General features: G+C 42.2%; 1 non-coding gene across 1 annotated transcript; it reads left to right on the forward strand.

The window, feature by feature from the left end:
- The first annotated feature begins 3,948 nt into the window (after nucleotides 1–3,948).
- On the forward strand, nucleotides 3,949–4,073 carry LOC114923657. The gene has a single exon (XR_003810682.1). It is a non-coding gene; the product is annotated as a U4 spliceosomal RNA (small nuclear RNA).
- Nucleotides 4,074–8,645: the final 4,572 nt, after the last annotated feature.

The following is an 8,645-nucleotide window of genomic DNA, read 5'->3' on the forward strand; positions in this document are numbered from 1 at the left end:
GACCTGGAAGGTCTTCCAAACCCCTGCTTAAGACAGGAGCCTTATACCAGTGGTGGCGAACCTTTTAGAGACCGAGTGCCCAAACTGCAACCCAAAACCCACTTATGCATCGTCGGGGGCCGGGTGGGTGTGGCCCATTGGCTGGGTGTGGCTGCGGTGGTAACGGCAGGCTGGGTGGGACTAAAAAGTTCAATCAATCAATTCCAACTCTGCGAGATCTTTTTTTTTCCTGTGAGAAGTTGAAATTGACTGACTGATTGAACCTTTTTTTTTTTTTTTTTGCATACAGTGGCAGAGGCCTAAAGCGAAAAGGTTCTATAAAACCCAGCTGAAGGCCTAGGACTGGGGCGATGGCGCGCGTGCCACAGAGAGGGCTCTGAGTGCCGCCTCTGGCACCTGTGCCATAGGTTCGCCACCACTGCCTTATACCATCCCATTCAAATGGTTGTCCAATCTATTTTTGAATACCTCCAGTGATGGGGCACCCACGACCCCAGGAACCAAGCTATTTTTAGATAGACATCTAAAGATCCCTTTTTAAAGACATCTTTAGAGATCTCGACACTTTCTCCTATATTTGGAGTCACACGACTACCTTGAAGTAAATCCTTGATATCAGTCAGGTTCTTCCTTGGCTGTTATTTATTTATTTGATTTATAGCCCAGCTTTTTACCCCAGTGAATACTCAAGATGGTTAAACCGCAAAAGGAGGTCAATGAATTTGAGCCAAGATGAAAACAAAGTAGAACAGAGAAACAAACTGCATGTGGCTAATTAAATTTATATATATATAAAAATCAAAGCCAGCCTAGTGAAGCTAAGAGAGATGACCTTTAGAAAGAAATTACCCATATTTTTCTCCTTGTGGATGGAAACTCAGCCAGGGTTATGTGGCGTTTTAGTACAGAAAAATAGCCAGAGGCAGGAAAATTAAGTGTTCCCTCCCGTCTTTCACTTATTCTTTCATTTAAATTGGTAGCTTCTCATGATACTTAAAACAAATGAAAGAGAAGATAGGTATAACGGCATATCATGTACCCTCAAGGGACTGGAGAAAGAATTTGTTCAGTTTCCATTTTAATGCAAAGCTCTAATTCATTCTTCTCAAATTAATGCTCAAACAATATCACAGTCTCCATCTCTTCTGAATTTTGCAATGGAAAATACACACCAAAATATGTACATTAACAGAAGCAACATTAAAATGGGAAAATTACATGCTTGTGCACATGCGTGCGCGCATGCACACACACACACACACACACACACACACACACAAAATTATGGCCACCGGAGGAAAAGCAAAAAGAAATCTATACAGATGTTTATTTATTTATTTATTTATTTATTAAATTTATATACCGCCCTATCTCCCTTGCAGGACTCAGGGCGGTGAACAGGCGATACTAAAAACCATGATAATAAATAAATAGTTTGTTTTAAAATCGAATTAAATAACAGGCCTGTTCTAAAAACACACCTGTAAAAAAAACAACCGCCCACTGAAACATAATCAAACTACGCCAGGCCGGCCGCACGGAATAGATGGGCCTTCAGGGCTCGGCGAAAAAGGCGCAGGTCCGCAACTGTACGTAGGTCGGGGGGTAGGTCATTCCAGAGGGCAGGAGCTGCCACAGAGAAGGCTCTCCCCCTGGGGGTCGCCAGCCGGCATTGTCTGGCCGACGGCACTCTAAGGANAGGCCCTCTCTGTGGGAGCGGACTGGTCGAAGGGAGGTGTCCATGCAGATTCTTTAAAAAATATTACAAAACAGACAAAATGAGTTTAATACCAGGAGAATAAGAACAAAAGAAGCCTAAACAAATAGAATAGAATAGAATAGAATAGAATAGAATAGAATAGAATAGAATAGAATAGAATAGAATAGAATAGAATAGAATAGAATAGAGCTGGAAGGGACCTTGGAGTCCAGCCCCCTGCTCAAGCAGGAGAACCTGTACCATCTCTAACAAGTGACTGTCCAGTCTCTTCTTAAAAGCCTCCACAATTTCTGAAGGCAGGGTGTTCCACTGGTTAATTGTCCTCAGTGTTAGGAACTTTCTCCTTATATACACATATATACACAAATATACACATCCATTCCTAATCTTGTTTCCCTCTTTACTTATGTACTTTTTTTTTACTATGCCATCTAATTATAAATGGATACACAGCCAGATCAAGTATGTGTGATGTTTGTTTCTTATTCTTCTTGAAATATATTGTATATTGTATTAAAATTGTCATTCAAAACCTGAAAAGCTGATTCTTAAGCCTGCCTTTTCTCCATTTTGTTTTTCCCTTTTATGTTGTATGGTGTCATTTAGACTGTAAATCTAACTGCATTGTCCTATATGTGTGTATTTTCTGCAAGCTAACACTTAAATAAATCAAAATTAGTCAACAAAATCTTGTCAAATTAAATGATTAATCAAAGGTTTAAAGACTCCGTGCTCTCTGAATTGAATATTTGGTCTTAGTTGTTGTTGTTGTTAGTTGCGAAGTCGTGTCTGACACATTGCGACCCCATGGACAATGTTCCTCCAGGCCTTCCTGTCCTCTACTATCTTTTGGAGTCCATTTAAGCTCACACCTACTGCTTCAGTGACTCCATCCAGCCAGCTCATTCTCTGTCGTCCCCTTCTTCTATTGCCCTCAATCTTTCCCAGCATTAGGCCCTTCTCCAGTGAATCCTTCCTTCTCATTAGGTGGCCAAAGTATTTGAGTTTTAACTTCGGGATCTGGCCTTCTAAAGAGCAGTCAGGGTTGATCTCCTCTAGGACTGACTGGTTTGATCGCCTTGCAGTCCAGGGGATTCGCAGGACTCTTCTCCAGCACCATAGTTCAAAGGCCTCAATTCTTTTGTGCTCAGCCTTTCTTATGATCCAACTTTCACATCCATACTTTGCAACTGGGAAAACCATGGCCTTGACTATACGTACTTTTGTCGGCAGCGTGATGTCTCTGCTTTTAGTATGCTGTCTAGATTTGCCATAGCTTTCCTCCCCAGGAGCAAGCGTCTTTTAATTTCTTGGCTGCAGTCCCCATCTGTGGTGACCTTGGAGCCCAAGAAGATAAAATCTGTCACTACCTCCATTTCTTCCCCATCTATTTGCCAGGAATTGAGAGGGCCAGATGCCATGATCTTGGTTTTCTTAATGTTGAGTTTGGTCTTAGATGTTATCAAAGAGAGTTCAGCCAGCCAGTTTTCAATGGATGGGGGAAAACGGTCCTCTATCTAGAAAGAAATTTGTTACTTGGAGACATTCTGGATAAGTGATGTGTTTCCTTTTAGACAAGAAGGGCAGGTTCTATTGTGTCTGGAGCTGTTGTTGTTCTTCATGTCTCCCAACTGATTAGAATTATTTGCCATATGAAGTTGGCTGCTTCCCTCTCCTTCTTCTTCATTCTTCAGTAGCCACCTGCTGAGATGAATGCTTCAATTCAATTCAAAAGTGGTCCCAGTGCCTACAAGTGTGGGATAACAGAAGGAAGTGCCCAGCAGTTGCAGTAACACATGGTGGAATGACATGGCAGATGTGGTGAACAGAGATCCAAGGCAAGATGACCTGTTCTTAGCTGCCCAAATAAGATCTAGAAAAGCTCTGAAGCGTCCGGAGCCAAATAAAATTGCCAGTGAGGTGGGGGTGAAGCATCTTTGTGAAAATGGTACAAAATCCAAGTTATACTCATTTAAAATCAACAAAACACCTCATTTAAAACTCTTTTTTTATAACCCTGTAATTCCTTAATTCAGGCTAGTAGGAGTGACCGGATGGAGCTGAGCATTTATCGGACGGATGCCCTTCCTGATGCCATACAGAGTTCTCATTTTTTCTTTGAGCCCTAGGAGATAAACATCTGCCACCACCTCAAATTGAACTCTCATCTTCTGATTGGGTGGCGAGCATCTTCACTACTAGATCATCACGCTGCTCAAAACCGCTAAAGCTTAGTGCAGTGGCAGTATCATAGCCAATGAGATTTATCTGAGGTGTGATTATTGCTAATTGAAAACTTACTCTTTTTTTAAAAAAAAAGAGCTTGTTTTATTTTAGCTACAACTCAAAAATTTATTTTCTCATTGTTTTGATTTCCTATGATTAATGCTGTAGGATACATGACATTGTTGCTGTTGAATATTAGTGTGCATGGTCTGCAATATTTTAGCAACCCATCTTTGCTGCTATTGTTTTTGTTGCTTATAATTATGTAATGATTTCTTGTAATCATCAGGATTTGCAGGACTGTTAATTTTTGATTATATTACTTAGTAATATTTTAAATCTGAAGTGAAGTATTGAATATTATTTGCTTGAATAACAAATTGTACTGTTAGTCATAATTTATTTTTGCTGGACTAAATTGCTATACGATGTGACTTTTGCTTCATATTGAATTTTTATATAATTTAGCTTTAGCATAGCAATATATACATGAGTGTGTTTGTGTGTATATATTTGTGTGTGTGTGTTTATGGATGGGTGTATATAGACACACATACTGTATATGCAGTTTTGAAAAAAATTCAAATATAAAAATATAGGAAGATTTGGCATATAATCAGGTAGCTGATAGCTTCTCTAACTTTTTTGCAAGACAGCTTCATTTCAAAGAATATCATTTCAAAGAATATCAAATATTTTACAGCATCCATAGGATTGGAGACTTTCACCAAAATGATAAAAACAGCATTATGCCATTTTGTTCCAGGTTCCATCTTTTTGTGTATTTGTATATGTTACAAAAGCGATGGAACATGCATCACAAAGTTGTAATGCTCCTTTTGTCACTTATCCCTTGGATACAATACATCTGGCAGACATACAATAATTCTCTATTATGCAAAGAATATGTTATCTTGCAGTCCAAACTCTACATGTGGGCTTTTCTATGGAAAGTCTGTGTTCATTAGGATTTGATAATGTTAGAACTGCCTTGAAACAACGAATCTGGGATATTGATCTCCAAACAAACCTAAGTAAGGTGGCACATTCCAACATTTGTCACTTGCTTCCAGAAGGATTCTTTCCAGCTTCTTATCTATTTTCCATTACAATTTTGAAATTTCGTAAAGCTTTCACCTTAGCCAGGCTGGATGCATTGCCCTTGGCAGTCCTTTTTGGACGGTTTACGGGCATTCCTATGCACCTTCGGTTGTGTCCATGTGGTGATGGCTCTATAGAAACTCTAAGCCATATGTTGCTTCGTTGCTCTTTATATAAAGACTCTAGACAGATTCTTATATATCCAATATTGAAGAAATGTCCAGGCAGGGGATATGAATTTTATCTAAAGTTGCTACTTTTGGATAAGGATCCGAAAATATCAATTCAGGTTGCCCAATTTTGTGCCACCATTTACACAATACGTCGCACCATTATTAAGGTCTGATTTTTTTTTAAATATGATGTTTTATTTTGAGAATTTTGGATTATACTATATTGATTGTTTGGTGGTTTTATATCCTGTAAATATGGAAGTAAAATTGTTACTGTTGTTATACATTTTGATTATGTCTGGCCTTACGACTGTAATAAACAGATTGATTGATCTACATGTGCCGTAGCTCTCAAACTAAAAACAATTTCATAGGTTATTCAAGGTATATATATCATAGGTGATCAATCTTATCCCATTTCCAGTAGGGAAGATGGCAAGAAACTGGAAAAGGGAACAGAGGCACTGACTACTACAGCACATATGGTAGCACACTCTGAGCATTGTTCCAGTAATTATATCATTGTACATCACTTGCTTTTTCCATAACGTCTGCCTTACGGCGGAATTGTTAACAGAAATGGATAGTCTTAAATCATAAATAATTAAACAGTGTGGTCTAATGTGTCCTGTAAAGCTACATGCCCTTTAGATAGTACAGAGATGACCAGTGAAAGCTATAAGAAACTATGTTGAATAAATCTAATTAATTTCAACAGTGAATGTGGTGTTATGGCTAAGGCACCAGGCTAGAAACAGGAAGAATGGGAGTTCTAGTCCTGAAATAGGTACAAAACCAGCTGGGTGAACTTGGACCAGTCACCCTCTCTCAGCTTAAGAAAGAGACAAGGTCAAACCACTTAAAAAAAGATGTCCTATTTTAGGCACAAACCAGCTGGACCACTTTCTGTCAGTCCTAAGAAGAAGCACTGGCATACCACTCCTGAAAGTGTTATCAAACTGCATACACCTCTCCAAGTTGCTGTCAGGAGACAAAGTACTGCTCCCCTCCCCCACTCAGCAGTCTGTATAATATGAAGGACAATGGATTAACTCACTAGGTGGCCGCTACTTTGAGCATGTACAAAGAAAGTATAAGAATTTCAAGCTTCAAGATCTATCGAGCAAAGAATGTGCATTTGGTAGTCACTGGAGAGAGTGTGCTTCCCTGGATCCCTTGCCCTTGATTTATGATCAAGACACAACTATTAAAGAAACAACTATTAAAGCAGAAGATCAAGGAAATAAAGATTTGCATGATGGGCTGACAAATTCATTCAGCAATGAGCATGCTCAGAAAAGCATCCTGAAAAGATTGGAAGAATCAATGCTAGCAATTTCTGCCCTAAGGAGAAAAGTGAGTTACTGGCTAATAATTGGCCGGGAAACCTTTCCCAAAGTATGTCTTTTTAGGAGAATGCATCTAAATATATCTAGGTCATCCTTCTCCATCGTTCACAGAGTCATTAAAGATCTCTATTTAATGTGAAACTAGTCATGCATCATGCTATAATTTCAGGTGTAAATTATTAAGAAAAGTAATTGCTTTAAACTCCAGATATTTGCAAGCCACCTAAAGGTCTGAAATGGGAGAAAGCAAATACTTAAAAAAAAATAAATCTAGCTTTCGAAAAGCTAGATTTCAAATCCACTTTCTTGGTTTTCGTGAAATATGTAAAGGAAATAGGGGTAAACTTACACACCCACTAAAATGTATAGTCACAAATGTCCAGGTTTGGAAGTAGGCCTAGCAACTTCCATGGAACTAAAGAAAAGGGTTGGAGCTGGGTGCCAATTTCCCTTTTTTTTTTAAAGCAATATGATGACAACCTGGATAGAAGGCTTTGTCATTGTCTTCTTTTGCTTCAAGATGTCACCATATTTCTAAATCTCCTTGGTTCTGTTGAATGGTGCAGCAGCATTTGCAGCAATGAAAATGTGAGAGGTCCGCATCACAGTGAAAGCTTATGCCTTATGTATTGCATGAGATGCTTCGGAACTTTACAGAATACAGAGTTGGAGGGAACCTTGGAGGTCTTCAAGTCCAGCCCCCTGCTCAAGCAGGAAACACTATACCATTTCAGACAAATGGTTGTCCAATCTTTTCTTCTTAAAAATCTCCAGTGATGGAGTACCCACAACTTCTGAATGCAAGCCAATTCCATTAGTTAATTGTTCTGTCAGGAAATTTATCCCTAATTCTAGGTTGGTTCTTTCCTTGATTAGTTTCCATCCATTGCTTCTTGCTCAGCCTTCAGGTGCTTTGGAAAATAGGTTGACCCCCCTCTTCTTTGTGGCAACCCCTTAGATATTGGAACACTGCTGTCATGTAACCCCTAGTCCTTCTTTTCATTAAACTAGACCAGACATGTCCAAAGTCCGGCCCGCGGGCCATTTGCGGCCCGCGTTCCGGTTTAATCCGGCCCTCGAACAGCCCTCCCTGCTCTATATAAATGCGGCCCTCCCACGGCCCTCCCTATCAGAAAGTTTATTGGCGGGGTCTCCCTCGACCAATAGGCAGCGGCTGATCTCGTTTTGCGTCCCTCGCGAGACTCTGCTTGGGCCGCTCCCTGGGCAGCCGAGCCAGCCACATGTCTCCCCGTGCTGGGCGGCAGTCATGGCTGGTGCGGCGGCCAGCGGGAGCATCGCTCCCCGGGAAGCCGAACCGGCCACATGTCTCCCCAGCCCGGGCCGGATGGCAGTCAGGCATGAAGCTTGCCTGGCTGCCGCAGGGCTCTCCGCCGCCCGGCCGCACCTTGGCCCCATCGGTGGCACCTTCCTCGGGCACTTTCAGGGAGCCGCCGCTGCTGCCCTCGTTGCTGCAGAAGGAGACCTTGGGATGCGAGGGCGGCGGGGCTGGCGGCGATCGGGACCCCCCCTCGTCGGCACTCCCTGTTGCCGGCGCGGCCGCCCATGTTGCACCCGGCCTTGGCACCCTCCTCTTAAGATGGCGAAGTGGCTGAGGATGCGGCGGGGGCGGCGGCCGGGCCATGGGCGGCGACGGGGACCCCGACGATGCTGCAGTGGCTGCCGCCAGACCCGCTGCCTCCCGTCCTGCTCCCCCTCCCTGCCCGTTTGGCTGAGGATGCAATGGGGCCGCCGCCACTGGAGCCGCTGCCTCCCGTTCTGCTCCCCCTCCCTGCCCCTCCCTGCTTGTTCGGCTGAAGAAGTGATGGGGGGCGGCCAGGAGCTTCTACCTTCCGTCCTGCTCTCCCCGCCTGTTCGGCGCCATCTGCCTTTCATTCTCTCTCTCCTAACCTGGAGGGAGAGGGAGAGAGAAAGAGGAAAGAAAGAGAAGAGAAAGAGAGGAGAGAGGGAAAGAGAAAAAGTGGAAAGAGAAAGAGGAAAGAGAAAGAGGGGAAAGAGAGAGAGAAAGTTAGAGGAAAGAGAGGAAGAGAAGAGAAAGAGGAAAAAAAGAAAAAGAGA

Source organism: Protobothrops mucrosquamatus, unplaced genomic scaffold, assembly GCF_001527695.2.
Source record: "Protobothrops mucrosquamatus isolate PMUCROS unplaced genomic scaffold, P.Mucros_1.0 scaffold6051, whole genome shotgun sequence".
Classification (NCBI taxonomy): Eukaryota; Metazoa; Chordata; class Lepidosauria; order Squamata; family Viperidae; genus Protobothrops; species Protobothrops mucrosquamatus.